Source organism: Pinus tabuliformis, chromosome 7 (genome assembly GCF_031772625.1).
Source record: "Pinus tabuliformis cultivar Carrire ecotype Pingquan chromosome 7, CPIR1, whole genome shotgun sequence".
Classification (NCBI taxonomy): Eukaryota; Viridiplantae; Streptophyta; class Pinopsida; order Pinales; family Pinaceae; genus Pinus; species Pinus tabuliformis.
In genome coordinates, this window is record NC_142293.1 from 1,410,078,987 (window position 1) to 1,410,098,132 (window position 19,146).

Sequence of the window (19,146 nt, forward strand, 5' to 3'; positions counted from 1 at the left end):
TTTGACCAGTTCTGAGTAGTTTTTCATGGAGAACTTCTGGGAGATGATGTAATCAGCTGACCTTGTTCTTTTAGGGGTTGGAACAACACTTTTAGGGAATTAAGAGCCCTTGGTTTATGGACATTTATGATTGGGGTTGCAGTGCCCAAAAATGTCTATAACACTAGCCATCCCACGACAATTAAGGGATAACCACTTCATGGGGGAGAGGATGATAGGGTGCTATGTGCTCTAAGAACCCAATCAGTGGAAAGTTGTTTTTCCTCAGCCACGGCGATGCCAACTTCATGGATGGCCTTGGAGATGGTGGAATGTATTCCATGAGAAGGTTTGGGGGGCTTGGGAGGAGGAATGATACCAATACCACAAAAATCTAAGGATGAGGATTTATCCAAGGAGAAAAGGTTGTAGGAGTGGGATGGGCACAAGATATTTGATGCTTCCATCGAAAGGATAGATAAGGGAGGATTAGGGAAGGATGTATGCATATTAGAAAATGAGGCGATGCAGATGAAAAGGAGGTGATGTAGATGAAAATGACTAGATGCACTGTGATATGAGGATGACCGAAAATATTTTGAAAGAGAAAGAGATGAATCAAAATAAACAGAGGAAGGGTTACCTAATGAAAGCATTGCAGCAACTGTCGCACAAGACCTAGTAAGTGGAGGCGAGGAAGAGAGAACTAGAAAAGTCACATGCCTCTTCTCCTAATCCTTTGTCTTGGTCTAATTACCATGTGCTTTGAGCATCCGTTGATCCTCTGTGCCCACCTTGTCCACAAATCCAATATTTTCAGGTGCATTTTCCAGAGGGGGGACGGATATAACCAGGGGACATTCCTTGTATAAATTCCCAACCTTATGGCAAAGTTTGCGTCTAAAGGGAACCCATTCATAGTCAAGGATCTAAATGATCATGAAATTCTTCCAGAGTAATGTAATTTTATCCTCCAAACCATCCCGAGTATCCATATGTACCAAAATTCGGGTCAGAGACATATTGCCCAAGACTATATAGGATTTGTTGTAATTCGATAGGTTCCAAGAGTGTTGCCAATGTGACTGAAAATGTTTTCAGACCATAAATGTAACAACAAGATAGGTAAATGTACCCAGATGAGACCAACCCCCAATTTCTCCTGCTCCGGGTCGAACATGGGACTCCACCTCTTCAACAGGACAAGTGCAAGTTCGATATGCCAATATTTTGAAAGCACCCACAAAGTATAGTCTGATCATTGGAATTGGAGGGAAAACCACCCACGCAAGAGAGTAGTAAATGATGACAACTCAAAGAGGATCTGTCCCCAAATTTCGATAACCCATTATCGTAAACTAGCAGTGGAGTATGTGCGCCCATGGTAATGCTCAAACAGAACCTGCTCTGTTGTATCAATAACCTCCCCCATCTTATTCCCTTCTCCAAAATTCAGGGAGATGTCCTTAATCTTGGCTTTAACACACTTATATTTCTTCACGAATTTGGAGGGCTTGTCATCCTAATGAGAAGAGGAGGAATCAAGAGGGTGATCTTGAAGGTCATCAACCCTAGGTTCGGTGCTGCAATCAAACAAATCAATAAGGGGGTCATCGAAATAGCCATATGAAAGGGGATCATAGGCAAAATGAGAAAAGGGTACTAACTATGAAGCTGGAGGCCCAGTGGGGGGAGTCAGGGAAGAGGGACCCGAATCTGATAACGAAAAATGAGGGAATTCAATAGATGGGAGGTATGATGCATAGTCCAATGGGTAAGCAGGAGAGGTGGATTCAAAGTATGTATCCAGGAAGTGTAGGGATGTTGAAGAAGGGGGAGGGTAATCAGAATCCCTTCAGGGAGTCAATTTCGTAGGTGAGGAAAAAGTCGGTTGCGATGAGCTAGGGAAAGAAGGGTAATATAGTAGACAGAACCTAGGGTAACTGACATGGGTGACTGCATGACTAGACAATGACACATCCTATAGGGTTCTGGGCATACTTGTTGTGTGTGGAGCATGATTGTTCAGAGGTCTTTGTTTCAGTCGGATGTATACCCGAGGAAGTTTTTTACACCCCTCCATGCGGGGGGACTTGTCCCCCCCGCGGGGGTCCGGGGGCCAGCGGTCCCTCGGCGGGGGCTCGGGGGCAGCGTCCCCGAAGCCAAAAATAAATGTAAAATTGCCTTGTAAAAGTATAGTAATTTCTAGTCAATCTGGGCCGTTCATGAGGCGGATGATCTGACGGTAGAACTTATGTTTAGTTTAGGGTTTTTTTCCCTAGAAGGCAACCCCTTTCTTTGCATGAGGGCATTGTATTTGAGGCTGTTTGATAGATGTGTATTCTGTGAGCGAGAAACAGAGAGGTGAGACTGTGAGAGAAAACAGAGGATATTACAGCGGATTTGTTGTAGGTTGTGTCTCTTCATTTTACTGGATAATAGAAAGGAAGGACTAGCTGTTCGGGGTGGACGTAGCCCAAACTGGGTGAACCACGTATATCTGTGTCTCTCTTGTTTTGTGCATCTTCTGTTTTTATATTTCTGCAATATTTTATGTGTTCCATTGCTCTGTAATATATAATTTTCTAACAATACTTGTCCATATGGGCACAGATACATATGGGTCATCTGTATAGTCAACCAGATCCTCCTCCATATCTGCTAACCCACCAAAAGACATTGATGGAAGTTACAAACCTTGACGTCATGCGCCAGAAAGTGCCAGAAAAGAGGAGACAATCTATCGCCGAGTCTCTTGTGGTGTGAGGAGTGCACGAGGTCAGTGCTCCCAATGACAACTGCAGATATTGAGAACCCTAATCGAACCTAGAGTCACTAGAGAGCAGATACAGATGCACAATCCTCCTTCGTTAATATAAATTTATTGTTCCTATAATATAAAACGTTTTTAAAAACATTTAAAAAGACCAAAAACATTTAAGTTGTAGTTGTAAATTCTGAGCACACTCTCTCATTATCTTGTTGCGATAACGATATTTTAGGACTTGAATTGTTAGAGTTTTAATAAACTTTAACAATAATCAACATCTTTTGGTGACCATACTAAGAGAGATCACCTATTTCATAACTCATTTAATATATTTCATTGGTGGTGAAGTGAGTAGCTACTTAGGAGAACTTAGAATTGATTGTATCTTGCCTTAGGAACCCTAAGTCCTATTAGGGAAGTCTCCCTTATGTTGGACTTGTCCTTCACTAAATCAAGGGAAGTTGTTGCTTAGGTGATAGTGGCAAACCTTCTAATGTTCCACAATTCTATACACCTTGTGAGGGCTTTCAACTAAGGTGATATATTTTGTGATAATCATATTCATAATTTTGAGAGGTTGTCCCTAACCTATTTTGAGATTTAAGTATGAATGGAAGGTTTAGAGGATTTATTTCAACTCTAATTTGTCACCATTTTAGGGCCACAAAACTTATTTTAGTAGGGTAAACAATCAACAACCATAGTGAATTTTCTAGTATTGTATTGTAGCAGTTGCAAATAAGGGGAATTATACTCAAAATAATGGAGATACGAAGAATGGAAATGACTTGCACACAAAATTAGAAAGAAGAATTATTTTAGGAGTGTCTATAGTAGGCCATGATAACACTAGAAATAAGTTAGCACCTTTACCAAGATGTCACGATCATGAATTTAGGTGAGAAGTAAACGTCGTCATACACTTATCATCTTGCTATCTTTTGTTTGTAGTTATTTCAATTTATTTTATATCCCAAAGGAGGTAAGTGGGGTGTATTTAGAGAGGAAAAATGGATAGAATGTCACTAAAGCCACATAAAAAATTAATTCTAATCTTATTTATTCTTTAATCAAAATTGAATATATCGAATTTGGCATCCAAATCTTTAAATATATCCAATTTGGAATCCAAATTAGTTATAAATAACTCCAATTTGGCATCCAACTCTTTAAATAGATCCAATTTGGCATCCAACTCAGTTATAAATAAATCCAATTTGGAATCCACCTCCTTAGATAACAATTCTCTAAGTGTTATAAGTTTTGTTATAAAATCCCACTCGGCTTGGGTTTAAAAAAGTATGATACTCTGCTTTGAATCTTAGAAAATTGCATTGGGTTATGGGGTGTTGATTTAGAGTTTTCTATTCAATATTATTGATGGATAATCTAGTGGAAATTATTGATGGATAATACATTTAGAAAGTTGAACCTCTCCATATTGGAAAACATTTTGAATCACTTGTGACGCTGCTAACATAACTAGAATGAGATGTATGGACTGAGCATTGGATAGTCTTCATAGAACGCAAGCGGGGCAGAAGATCTATGAATGGAAACAGAAAAATAATGAAAATGGGTAGAGTCTCATAATATTCCAGATGTAAAATTCAAATGAAATCAGCCCATAGAGGGAAGTTATGGCTAGTCTAGAAGCTCATATTGTAAGTGTAGGAAAATTTGTTATGATTATAGAAAATGGCGGTTGCATATAAAGGACGTTGAGAAGAGTTTACCATTAGGGAAATCAGAAATTAAGATTCTAAATTTTCTGCAAATGAATCCTCGTTTCTAAGCTTCATAGCTCCGGGAGATGGTCATTACAATTTTATGTTAATGAAAACAAAGGAATCATAATGAAATGGAAAAAGCGCAAAAATTTCCTTTTCACTCATCCCTTCGTAATTTTTTTTATTTATAATATGTAGGTTTTAATCCTATACATAAATTACCTCCAAACGAATTCCTAAAAACAGAAAAATAAACAATGGCGAGAACATAAACCAAATATTCACCAATATTTTCCCCTAGATCCCAAAATCGAGACTACCAGATTGATTTTTTATTATATTCCTTTCAATTTTACAATACATATATATACATGCCAAAGTATTCATAAACCCCAATCCATAACCTTAGATTAGAATGAAACTGTAGTTCCCTTGACCGAATCTACAAAATACCATGGGAAGAAAACTATCATGCCCAAAACCATATGCAAAACTAATGCAAAAAACCATGGGTAGATTTTCCCACCATCTTTGGTTCTGGCCCCCATCCTTGGGTCCACACAACTATTATTGGGTATGCATAAAATAAAATAAAAAATCTCATGGCACTACCTCGGATCCCATGCAGGAGGGCTATCTCACCTCAACAAGGGGGGTTGTCGCCCTCCTTGTGATCCCCTCATTGCACCCAACATAATGTACAACATGTGGAGCTATTCATGAAAAGTGTATAACACACACCCAATATTCTCCCACTTGTTGTTGTCTTTCCACACAGGCGGTCACAAGAGAGCTTAGTCATTGGTCTAGCCCTACCACGCCCATTGTTTCTCTACATCAAGAAAACTTCTCACTTTTCACAAACTTCATCAATGCATCTGCAACATTCTTCAATGTGCCCACCTTTACCAGAAACACCTTTTTGTCCTCATCCATATCCCTCGTAAAGTGATACTGAACATCAATGTGCTTTGTAGTTGAATGATAAGTAGGGTTCTTTGCCAAGAAATTTGCACTTTGGTTGTCACAGTCTATCGTTATAGCTCATTGTACCAACCCATACTTGAACATAATTTATGCAACCTAACTACTTCATTTCTTACATAAGTTGCTATCATGTATTCAACCTCTGTAGTTGGAAGAGCCACTACAAACTTGACTATTCCTTCGAATAGGTTAAACACATATCCACCTATAGATATTCTTTGATCTATATCTCTAGCCTGGTCTGCATCAACAAAGCCACATATGTTCAAACCTTTGTCCAATATTTGTCTTCCTTAGTAGCACATACCATAATCACTAATGCCAGAAAAATACTTGAAACCTTGCTTCAATGTTTTCTAATACTTCTTCCCTATTTTTGACATAAACTTGATCAATACTCCCACTACATGTGAAATGTCTAGTCTAGTACAAACCATTTCATATATGAGGCTACCAACTGCACTCACATATGTAATACATGACACGTCCTCCTCCTCTTCTTGTGTATTAGGACATTGTTCAATAGATAACTTTACACCTACATGAATAAGAACATTCACTGTTTTACTATCTTGCATCTTAAACCTCTACAATATCGTCTCAACATACTTCCTCTGGTTTAACCAAAGGTTCCTCTTTGCTCAATCTCGTTTAATTTCTATGACAAAAATTTGGTTACAATAGTAAGATTCTTCATGTCAAATTTGGAGGACAATTGGGTCTTCAAATTATGGATAATTTCTATGTCATTTTCAATCAACAACATATTATCCACATACAACACCAAATGAATTACACGGTCACCAATTTATTTAAAATACACATAGTGATCCGCTTTGCTTCTTGTGAAGCCAAGTCCTTGTAAATATGTATCAAATCTCTGATACCACATCCTTGGTGACTGTTTTAACCCATATAGGGACTTTTTTAACCTACATACCAGTTCTTTCTTACCCTTCACCACAAAGCCTTATGGTTGCTTCATGTAGATCTCTTATTCTAGATCCCCATGAAGAAGTACTTCCTTCACATCCATCTATTCTACCTCAAAATCAAAAGTAGAAGTAACATTTATAAGCAATCTAATAGAAGCTAACTTGAAAATAGGAGAAAAATATCACCAAAATCAACTCCCGACACCTGGGAATGACCTTTTCCTACCAACTGAGCTTTGTATTTCTCCACCTTTCCTTTTTCATTCATATTGTTCTTAAACACCCATTTGTAGCTAATGGGTTTCCTTCCAGCCAAAAAATCCATCAGATACAAAGCCTATTTTTTGTCCAAAGATGCAATTTCATCAACCATGGCCTCTTTCCACAGTTTTCTATCCTCTGAATCCACATCCTCCCTACTAGTTCTGGCATCATCATCACTAATAGATAAAGAAAAAATTGAACAGAAAGTAGATGGACTATGCGTCTCTAGATGCCTTCCCTCTTGAAATGGTCTTCTAAAAACTGGACTATGTGGCCCTTCATCTTCTGATTCTTATCCTCATGCAGAGGTTGATTCTTACTCCTTTAGTTCAAACCCTATATTTTCAAGTTTCTTTGGTAGGAATTCATGTTTAATAACATCCTTCACCACTCTAAACACCAATCTCAGTTTTAAACAACCTTCCTTATTTCTGGGTTCCAAATCTTATAACCTTTTAAACCATCCTTATAACCAATAAAAAATCACTTTTAGATTTACTATCCAACTTGGTTCTTTTCTCCTTTGGAACGTGTACATATGCATCACAGTCAAATACCTTCAGATGTGAAAGAGAGGGTTTCTTACCAATCCATACCTCATGTGGAGTCTTATCCTCCAAAAATGATGAAGGCGATATGTTAACGAGGTAACATGCAATATCCACTACCTCTTCCGAGAATTCCTGCCCTAATCCAATGCAATTGAGCACGCTTCTTGCCTTTTCGATCAACATCATGTTCATTCTTGCTGCAATTCCATATTTATAAGGTGTGTATGGAGTGGTATTTTTCCGTGTTATACAACACTTCTTACAGATGTCTTCAAATTTCTTCTTGCAAAACTCTCCACCATTATTTGTCCTCAACACATTAATCTTCTTGTCTATCTGACTTTCCACGAGAACCTTAAATTATTTAAACTTATCAAAAACTTAAGATTTCTTCTTGAGGAAATATATCCATATATTCCTAGAAAATTCATCTAGAAATGATATATAATAAACATACATACCCAGTGATAAAACCAACACAAATCCAAACATTATAAAACTAATCTAATTACGAATTCCTCTAAATAAATTAAAAAAAAAAAAAAAAAAAATTAAACAAACTTATTATCCAACTTAAAAAAATTATAAATAGAGAAAAATAAAATTAAAAGATACTAATGTTTATATGGGACATGTTCTACAAGCCAAGGCATAATAGAACTACATATCCATTCTACATAAACTAATTACAAACAAATTGTAAAGAATGTTATATGTCAACGAATAAGATTTTAAACCATTGAATTATGGCTTATCAAACAACTGAAATCTAGGCATTGATATTGTCTTCTTGAAACTTCTAGAATTGCAAACTTGTATTTAACTCATATTCATGAGTGCACAAAAGTATATAACTACAATGATATATATATATATATACCAGCTCGGAACTTCTTATTATTAAAAAATATATATTTAAAAGACAAAGCAATAAACAAACACTAAACTCTAAATTAAAATAATTCAAAATTCCTTTAAAAGCCTCAATTCTTTTCATCTTGCTAATTTTGTACGTCAATGGTGCATCATAAGGGATAATTTATATTGTACTATAATATTAAATAATGCAAAATTCCTTTAAAAGCCTCAATTCTTTTCATCTGGCCATTTATACGTCAATGGTGCATCATAAAAGATCATTTATATTGTACTATAATATTTGATGTATCATCACCGGAAATATGATAAATGGTGTCTACCAAAGAGATATTCTAATTATTTATTATTTTGTTAGATTTTAGATTTTTGTGGTTTATATTGACAATCAATATGTTTTTTGGATTAATCACTTATTTTTAGGATAAAGGATTAATCACATGTTATAGAATGGGTCAACTCAAGATAAATGGTGAGAAAAACAATTTTAACAAAAATTTAAATAGGAAAAAAGCATCCGAGTCTTTAGATAGATCGCTGTTAGAGAATTAAGAAATAATTAAGGAGAAAAGATATTTAAAAAATTAGTTAAAATATTAATTAAATTATATCTTAATTTTAATTTATAATAATAAATTCCAAAATTAAAAATAATAAAAACAATTAATAATAATATGCTTAAAAATTATTTAAATAAATAAATAATAAAAACAAATAATAATAATAATAATAATAATAATAATAATAATAATAATAATAATAATAATAATAATAATAATAATAATAATAATAATAATAATAATAATAATAATAATAATAATAATAATAATAATAATAATAATAATAATAATAATAATAATAATAATAATAACAAACTTCCAAATTATAAAATTATATATATATATAATAAAATAAATAATAATAATAAAAATAACAAAATAAATAATAATAATAACCTAAAAAATATTAAAATTAATAAATAAAATACAATAATTACCTTAATAATAATAATAATAATAACAACAAAATAAATAATAATAACCTTAACAATATTAGATAAATAAATAATAATAAAAACAAATAAAAGAAACCTATCAGAAGGAGAGGGCAGGAATCGAGTGCCTACTTAATTTCCAACCATCATCTCGATTGAGATTGATAGATTGTTTCTCAATCTCAATGGATTCTCTAAGTTTCCAATGATGGGAGTGATCAACCCTAGCAATGACCTCAGAATTCTCAATGCACACATGGTGCTTTGATTTTGTAGCATGTTCAACTAAGGCAGAGGAACGAGAGAAATTATATCTAATGCTTGCCGCATGCTCTTGGGTTCTCTAGTTTATGGAACGACCCGTCTCACCTATGTAGGGAATACCACATGAACATGGAATAGAGTAAACCCCTTTCATATCTTTGGGGTCAATCGGGTCTTTGACCGACCTAAGAGAATTTCTAACGGTATTAAGGGGTTTAAAAGACGCAGATATATTTTTTAGGTTATTCTTATTATTATTTGTTTTTATTATTTATTTATTTAAATAATTTTTAAGGCTATTATTATTAATTGTTTTCATTATTATTATTATTATTATTAGTATTATTGTTTATTTATTTTTAATTTTGGAATTTATTATTATAAAATAAAATTGAGATATAATTTAATTAATTTTTTTAACTAATTTTTAAAATAAATTTTCCCCTTAACTATTTCTTAACCCCCTAACAGCTAGTTTTTAATGGCTAGTTCCTAACAGCTATCTCAAGACCTGGATGCTTCTCTACTATTTAAACTTTTGTTAAGACTTTTTTTCTCACCATTTGTCGTGAGGATGAACCACATTAGTTGGTTCTAAACGTCGACCCATTATTTATTCCTTTGTCAAATCTTAGGCATATCCTACATAACTATGGTACAAGCCTAAAATAAGGTAAATTTTGGAATATAGAAGGAATTTCTATATATTTAAGGGTTATGTGAAATTGTGCTTATTAATTATTATAGTATATGGTTGTGTTTTCCAAATTATATGGTGGGGTTTACATTACAAGTCAAAGATGAGATTTCAGCTTTTGGAGTAAGCATGATTAGGCATTAACTAGTGAGATGGTTAGAATAAGTAGTATGGCTTAGCATATTCATTCTTAACAGAGGCAGTGAGTTTGATCCTAGGTCTTTGCAAAATAAGTGGTAGGGTTAGGTTTTCTACATCTGTGTAATTAAGGATCATCTACACTCACGCTGACGGATGAAAGACCCCTCAAGGGAGTTCCTTAGACTTTGTTCACATTCCAGTGTTGGGAGATAAGTGGAAAATGGGTTTATGGGGAAACTAAATCCCTAAAGTTGCTCAAAAACCTAGGTTTGTTATCGTGATCAGATGTCTAGAGGACCATAGGAAGCACATGCAAGGTCATTCCTTCATTTGCAATTTTTATTGGGATTTTTCCCATAGATAAAGAATCAAAGTTTTGGATTCAGCAGAATTGGCAACAAACAAAAGAGGTGGACTTGTGCTTAGAACCCAAAGGATTTTTTATAGTAATTTTTACAAATTTGGAAGATAAATATAGAATATTTTAAGGAGGACCCTATTTCTACAACAACGCATGACTCTGTATCAGACACTGGGAAGCATGTTTCAACCTAGATAAGGAGGAGTTTAAATTGGTGTTGGTTTGGGTAAGACTATATTCACTTCGAGTTGATTTTTGGATTCAATAAATTTTAGAAGGGATAGGACAAGAATTCAGACATTTTGTCGAAGTTTTAGACGTGACTAAAAGGGGAAAAATATTTCATATGCTAGAGTATGTGTGTATATTAATATATCTCAGTTGTTACTAGAATCCATTGATTTATATTATCAGGGAGAGGTATGGACTCAACCTATAGATTATTAACATGTATCATTCAGATGTCGGCTTTGTCATGAGCATGGTCACCTAATAAGAGATTGTCCATTGTGAAGGAGAAAACAATAATTAGGGGATAAAGTAAAAAATGAGGGTTTCATAAAGGTTGCACTAAGAAAACATAACTAGATGAACAAGAACAAAAGTATCTCAAAGGACACAATAGATACAAATCCTATTTCATCTCTAGAGGATATGGAGGAATACAATAAAAAAGAAGTAGACACCCATATGGAGAAAACAATTATAGGAATAATAATTGATAAGAACATGTTAAAATGAAAATTGGAGATTGGAGGACAAAGCACAGGAGGACTTCGATTTTTTTACCTTACCAGGTTTGAGGAATTTTCACCTTTGTTGACGCAAAAATTGACAACACTCTCTGAAGAAGGATGGTTAGTTTCAATGGTAAATGAATTGGCTCAACAAGACCTGGATGTATTATTAAATGAAGCCTGAGAGTCCTATTCCAAAGCTTATCTCACCTATAAAACGAAGCAAAGAACCTTGATATAAGACCCAATAGCCTGAAATTTTCAAATATTCAAAGATAAAGAGAAAGAGATCCTACTAAAGGATCTGCCAAAATATGCCAAAAATAAAATAATAAAACCCAGGAAAGAAGCAAGACATAATGTAGGTCAACCTATAGCCCTCACTAAGAGCTTGTAGACCCCAAACAATCCTTGATGATGAGAATCTTACCATGGAATGTTCGAGGAATCAACAGAAGAGGAAAACAAAGATATATTTGAGAATAGATTATAAAAGAGAAACAAACTATTCTAATATTATAGGAAATGAAATTGGGGGTAGAAAATTTGTCCCAGATAGGAGGATTGTGTTGGAAAGGATGTCACACAATGTCGGTGGATGCAAGAGGAAATGTAGGAGGCTTAGAGGTGTGATGAAACCCCAAAAAAGTTGTCTTTCAAGACTAGATGTCTATATATAGAATAATTACAGGTCATTTCAGATATATCAGTACAAAAGACATAGTAGTCTTATCAACAGTTTATGGACCTTCTTTTGTAGAGGAGAAGATGGTTTTATGGAACAACTATAGAAATTTAAACAAATTCTAGGAAGCATTTTTTGGGTTGTTGGAGGAGACTTCAACCTTATTTGATCCCTTTAGGAAAAAAAATGAGGAATTTGTAAACTTAACCAAGCCTCTACCTCATTTCATGGTTATATAGAATATCTTAACCTAGTAGATATAATTACCAATAACAAGATTTCCACCTAGAATAATCATCGTAGAGGGGAAAATTGAATAGATTTTCACTTGGATCATTTAATTCTATGTGAGGAAGTTATACAAAAGGATATATTCATGGAAGCATCTATATTCCCTTGTATGTGATCAAATCACTAGCCAATCAAACTGGACATGGACTTGAAGGAAGCCCCACTCAATTGACCATTTTGATTCTAGAGTTTTTTGTTAAAATCCACAAGTTTTGTTGACTTGATGCAAAAAATGGTGGTTGGAATTTGATATTTGTGGTAACAACAAAATGCACACTTTCTAACTAAAACTAAAAGCATTAAGACTTACGATTAAACATTGGAACAAGAATGTTTTGGGTAGTATTTTTGAAGATAAAATAGCCTTGGAAAGGAAAATATCTGATATTAGAAACACATCATCCGTAAGGGAATATATCCATATCTTCTGGAAGATGAAGTGATTACCCTCTAAAATTTAGAGAAATGAAGAAAACGAGAAGATACGTTGTGGAAGAAAAAATCTAGGATACAATGGCTACAAGAGGAAGAACGAAACTATAAGTTCTTCCACAATGCCATGATTCAACGACACCAACAAAAAAATATCTTCTCACTAATGGTTTAGGATGGCGAAAGAAAACTACAATATAAGGATATTGAGTTGGAATTGGCTACCTATTTTCATGATCTCTACCTAGAAAATGTTATTGGAGAAAAAACTTGATAAATGTTGTAGTTCAACATATACCAAGAATTATATCTAGTGAACATAATATATCGTTGACGAGACTAATATCCTTTTCAGAAGTACAATTTATGGTGATAAATATGCCAAAGAACAAGGAACCGGGACCTAATGTGTTCACATCAGACTTTTTTTAGGACTATTGGGGCTTCTTAGGGAAGGAAGTCCATCATTTGGTGGAAGAATCAAGAGAGATTGGATCTATTTATCTGGTACGAAATGCAACTTTCTTCGCACCGACCCCTATTGTCACTGCTACCACACCCTTAAAAAAATTTGCCTACAACCAAACTTTGGAGCCTACCTTGATCTTATATACGTTCGTCACAAACATTAAGACTTGTTACATGTGTTTTCTGTCTAAGTGTTTTGGGTCCCATTTGCAAGAAAATAAAAGTGTCGTATTTTCACATGTCAAGTGTCACACATCGCATGAAAGCTAGTTTTCATGGTTTTGGGGGTATAATTTGCGTAAATGAGTTGGTCTTACCATATAAACATGCGTCACACTCATTTCCAAAGTTTTAATCATTGTCACACAAGTGTCATCGTGGTCATTATAAAGTGTATCTTTGGTGTCACACTTGTCGTCAAAATGTTTTCACACTAAGGGATGTTGTTAATTTTTTCTAGATGATCTATGTTGTGTTGTCAAGTGTTCTAATTGTGTGATCACAATCAAATCTTTTCACAATCACATCGATCTCATGATTCACACACATAGTCAAATTCGGAAAATTTCCTGACCAAGAAACTTATCCTTATCTAGCCCTCCTGAATTGTGCATTACATTGTCTCAGCCCTCAACCAGTAACCCTACCTCTTGGAAATATGCAATGCATAGTTCTTGCCTCCAAGAACTACACATTGTGCAGTCTCAGTGCTCAAGCCTGACCCCTGTGCTACAAAATTGTGCAATCCATCTCTCCTGCTAGGCCTGAACTATGCATTGGGTAGTCTCATTCCTCAAGCCTATCACTTGATCTCTTGAACTATGCAATTTCCAAGTCACTTGGCCTCCTTGTCCTTCCAACACTGTGTAGTGTGAAACTTCAGCCATTAAGAGCTTAGCATGGATCCTTGAGCTCCCCAAATGCGCAATCATCAAGTCGAGTATAGATTGAATTGAGCATTGCACACTCTTAAGGCTCATGCCAGACCCTTGACTACCTAGGTTGTACAATTGCATAGTAACAAAGACTCTCCCTTAGCCTGCCAACTTGTTTTGGCTGAGTCAGTGGATCATCATGCAACATCTTAGACTAGGGTTTTATCAGATTCATGTTGTCTTATCATGAGTGAATTGCAGATGTAGGAACTCTACCATGTTATGATAGGATGATGAAGAAGGAGATGGAGAAGGAGAACATGTTAGAATACACCTCTACAGATAAATATGCAATTTGATCAATTAGAAGAATGCAAAGTTACATCAATTTCGCACCGCATATCAGGACCTAATAACACTGAAGACTCCTCATCTCTAAGCCATTTGGAGGTGGATAAAAGATTGCTCTCAAGAATACACATCTAAGAAAGAAGAAAAAAGAATGACTTGATATTTCCATGTCATCATGCAGCCAATGTCATCAATGTCATGTCACGAGTCATCATATTCCACATCATTTTGTGGATTATGTAAATTATTATATGAAATTTATTGTAAAGTGGAACCCCACAGGACATGTACAGAATATGACGAGTCATGTAAAAGTAAAAAATTCATAGGGAAGTGAAAAATCATGGCGATGGTCAAAGAGTCACAAGGGAGGTGAAGGATCACCTCATTGGTTATATATACACCCTCATTATACAAGCAAAGGACTTGTCACCTTGGATCCTCCAACAAGACATGAGAGAGACAAGCTAGTTCTTTTGGGGAGCAAGTAGTGTCTCCAACGCTCAACTATTGAAGCTAGTTATGTTCGTTGTATACATGTGCCTTGGGACACTTAATTACTATATGAAGCCTAGTGGCTAGCACGTTACTCATGAATTGATTATGAATATTTATAATATTTTTATGTGAATGTTTGTAATTCATGTTTGTTTTCACCTATACTAAAGTAGTTGAACTATTTTAGTTGTTTAAGTGCTTATCATATTGAGAACATGTTTTAATGATTGTAATGACCATCCCATTCTTTTGGACTATTTTGCTAGATGTTAGACATATATATCTTGTTTATGTGTGTCTCCTCTAGAGGGGTACTAAAACCTCTCTCTCAGCGGCTCACTTTCTCTTCCCCTCCACAGTAGAAGAACCTCGACACACCTACAACGAAACACTCACCAGGCACACTCACTTGATTTTTGAAGGCACATATGCATTCATCTCTCTTGCTAATAGTTAGAGCCAAGGAAAACCTTTAAGAAAATGGTAACTATGACATATTTCGGTGGGGCTCCTATCCCAAATGGTGTGAGGTCTAATTGGGACCACATATCAGGGAGACCCATTGAATGTTGGTAGGTTCAACACTATTAACATTTCTGGTGCTAAAAGGAGGGAAGCCAAAGTTTTATGTTTGATAACTCCATCCACCCTCATCATACTTCTTCCAGTCAAGGTAGAAATATTCCCAGCACATCCCCTGCTCATCAGTTGGAAAATATTATCTGCCTGATCTTAGAAAAACTTGTTAAATATCATATGAGCAAATCTAGGCCATCTAGCCTATAACTCGTAAATTTTTAAAGGATATTGGATTGATCCCTGGAGTACACAATCTTATTTATTTTCAAAATAAAAATGTCACCACTTCTATTGGGATAGTGGTTTCTACATTCAAAGATTTGGTTCTCGCCACCCTTGATGTGTTAGTAGAGACTATGGAAAACAAACAAAAGTCAAATAAACCTCCATCTTTTAACAATGGTGATAGAGACAATGTTGTATTCTCAACCAAAAATTTCCATGGGTTAGGTAGTTACAAAGAGGAGGAAGAAGATCCCTCAAATTCTGAATAAGAGGAGTAGAGAAACGAAGATATGGTAGACCAAGATCTGGATTGGATGACTTAGAGCCCACTTTCTCCACCAAGTGTTTTACACAAGATTTTGAGGCACCCAAGAAAGCTACTAACGAAGTACGACCCTAACAAAGTAGTCAAAGTGGAGGATCATTTGGATAACTTCTACTTACATCTACAAATTCTTGAGGTATGTTAAGACGATGTTGCATGTAGGCTTTTTACTTGTACCCTAGATGGAAGAGCCACTGTATCATACCAGCATCTTCCTCTTAATTAAATCCAGAATTAGAAGGTGTTTCAAATTTTGTTCCTCGAAAAGTTTTCCGATGACAGAATCCCACGCATGTTATTGAAGGAGTTGGCAAATCTGAATATGGAGTAGAAAGAAAAGGTTAAATATTTTAATCAGAGGTTCAATTGCATATTGAATAGATTTCCTATGGATACGAAACCTCACGACTCCATTACCATTGATTATTACATGTTTTCCTTATCGACAAGCATTGCACAGTATGTCAAGAGAACTACAAAATGAACTCTGGTTGAAAATTGTGAAGAGGCCATTGTGGTTGAAAAGGACTTGAATGAAATTGGTGTCATCATTAACAATTCACTATCAAAGGTATCGAAGGACACTCGTAAAAGGTCTCAGGCCTAGTTAAGTAAGGCCAAGGATAAAGAAGTCATTGATCTTGAAATCTTGACCCAGACCATCAAGTATCTGTCTAATGAGCTGGTAGAGTTAAACAGAGGTCAAGCGGGACCACCATCAGTAGCTAGCCCCTGAAATTCAACTTCCTGAGAAGGGCTTCCAACTCCAGCAACAACAGTAATCATCTAATCAATTCTACACAAAGCTCGAACGTCATGTTGAATGTTGAGAGCATGGACATGGATAAATATTATTCATTTCATAAAGAATATCATTAAGGAAATACATTATTGCAATGGAATCAAAATATGAACACTTTGGATGCGCATATAATTGGCATCATACTTCCAGATGAGCAAACTGAGCCAATGGAAGAAAAAGACAAAATTGTTGTGGATGAAGAAACTAAGTGTTGGGAATGCGGTGAATACATGTAGTTGTGTATACGTAACTAAAAAAAAATGTCAAAGAATCACCACTGAGTGAGGACCTAGCTCAAAAGAAGAATAATCAATATAAGTTGAGAAGCCAAGGTCCAGTTTTCGAACTAGAGTTGATGAGGTAGAAGCTGAAACAACACTTATTAAGGAATATCACTCCACCTGTCAACTCAACACAGAACACTCAACACAAGTCTAGAAATAATGCTACAATGAAAAATACTTCCACTAATGGTGGAATCAAGTCCACGATTTCAGAAGTATCAAATCGAGTCACTCCTCTAGACACTTCGGTGATGCCTATAACATTGAATTATAACATAGTCGAATACATGAAGAAAGCTTGCACAAATATTTCACTCTATGAACTTACAAGGATCGGAAGTTAGCGAGACCTGCTTGTCCAAGCTCTTGATAAGTAATCCTATGGTAACAATGATTCTTTAGAGAAGGGATTGAGTAAGTCTTTTGGTCTGCTGGAGTCTATTTTTAATGTATTAACATTAGAAGAAAACTCACTTTTCCCTCCATTTTTATTGACATTTGAAATTTTTAATTACAATGTACACAATTTCTTAATTGATTCTAGTGCATCTATAAATGTAATTCCATTATCTGTAGCTAATAAAATCAATTCAAAATGGGATAAGGCAGATGCACAGATGATTCAGCTAGATAGGTCCCTTTTCCATGCTATTGGTGAACTAAGAAATGTTCTTATTCACCTATCATCTGATCAATGAGTTCACTAGTGCATAAACATACTAATTGTGGACATCCCAGAATCCTACGATGTATTACTGAGTAGGGACTAGTCCAACAACTTACAAGGGTATTTTTCTACCGAATGGTCACATTTATGGCTTCTGTACAAGGGAAGGAATAACCAAATATGGGTAGACTCAAAACCTTAAATGAATCACACTGTCACACCCTTCGATAGAAAGAACAGACAGGTTGCTTTCATAGATCTGATCCTTGGAAACTTCTTCTTGGAGACTGACCTAGGGTGGTAACTTTCTTAGCCTTCCCTAGTACCACCAGACACAGTTGGAACTCCTTCATAGTCAAACTGGTGTAAATGACCTTTGTACAATAGATAAGAGTATTAATAGAGTAGGGCATAGTTCTTATACATATGATGTTTGGAACTTGTTTTTAATGTTTCCAGGACACAAGAGGGATCTAGAACTCGTTGTGTCTTAATAGACCCACAATAGAGTAAACTCCTAGTCTCTAGTCACTTGGAATTTGAATGCACTAATAGCACTTCAGAATATGATGCCCTCATCCTGGGCTTACAGAAGGACATTGGCCTTAAAGGTGTTGTTCATAAGTATTAGGTGACTCTGAGATCCTTGTACGATAGGTATGAGATATTATACACTATGTGTTACGAAATTTTAAAAGTTATGAACAAGGGGTATGGATTTTTATTTCTTAATTCCAAAATTTTAACTTTTTATCTATTCCTAGAATGTGTAACGCAGTTACAGATCCATTACCAAATGTTGTTGCTAGGTTGTTACTGCTTAGGGATAGGTTTTCTGTTTAAATTCTTTATAAACCATCCATCCCTGATAATATCAGTAATTTACACATTTTTAATGATAACCAGTAGATACTATATTTTATGGCGAATGTTGATGCATTCAAAGATGTAGTTATTGATGAAGAAGAGCATGATAAAGCATTGCAATATGAAACTCAGAAAAGCAAGGAGAATCCCATGTTGAAGGGCATGGTATCATTAGTGTAACACCCTCCTCCCACATTTACGCAAGTTAACTACTCTGCTAGGGTAAACATGTGATGAGAAGCTACTACAATCTAATTCAACTCCCCATGTACATTTAAGCAAGTGGAATCAACACAACACAACCAATGTGACCTTCTGTCCATGTCACAGAACCTACATGAGCCAACCAACCCTTCCAAGTGATGAACCCCTTAGACAAATTGACATTTCAATTCCCTATAGCCTCACTCACTCACATAACATGGGAATGCATGTGACTAGGTCCCTCTAGTTTCTCTCATAGCATGGGCATGCGAGCGACTAGGGTCTTTTTCAGCTAGTTCTAAGCCTG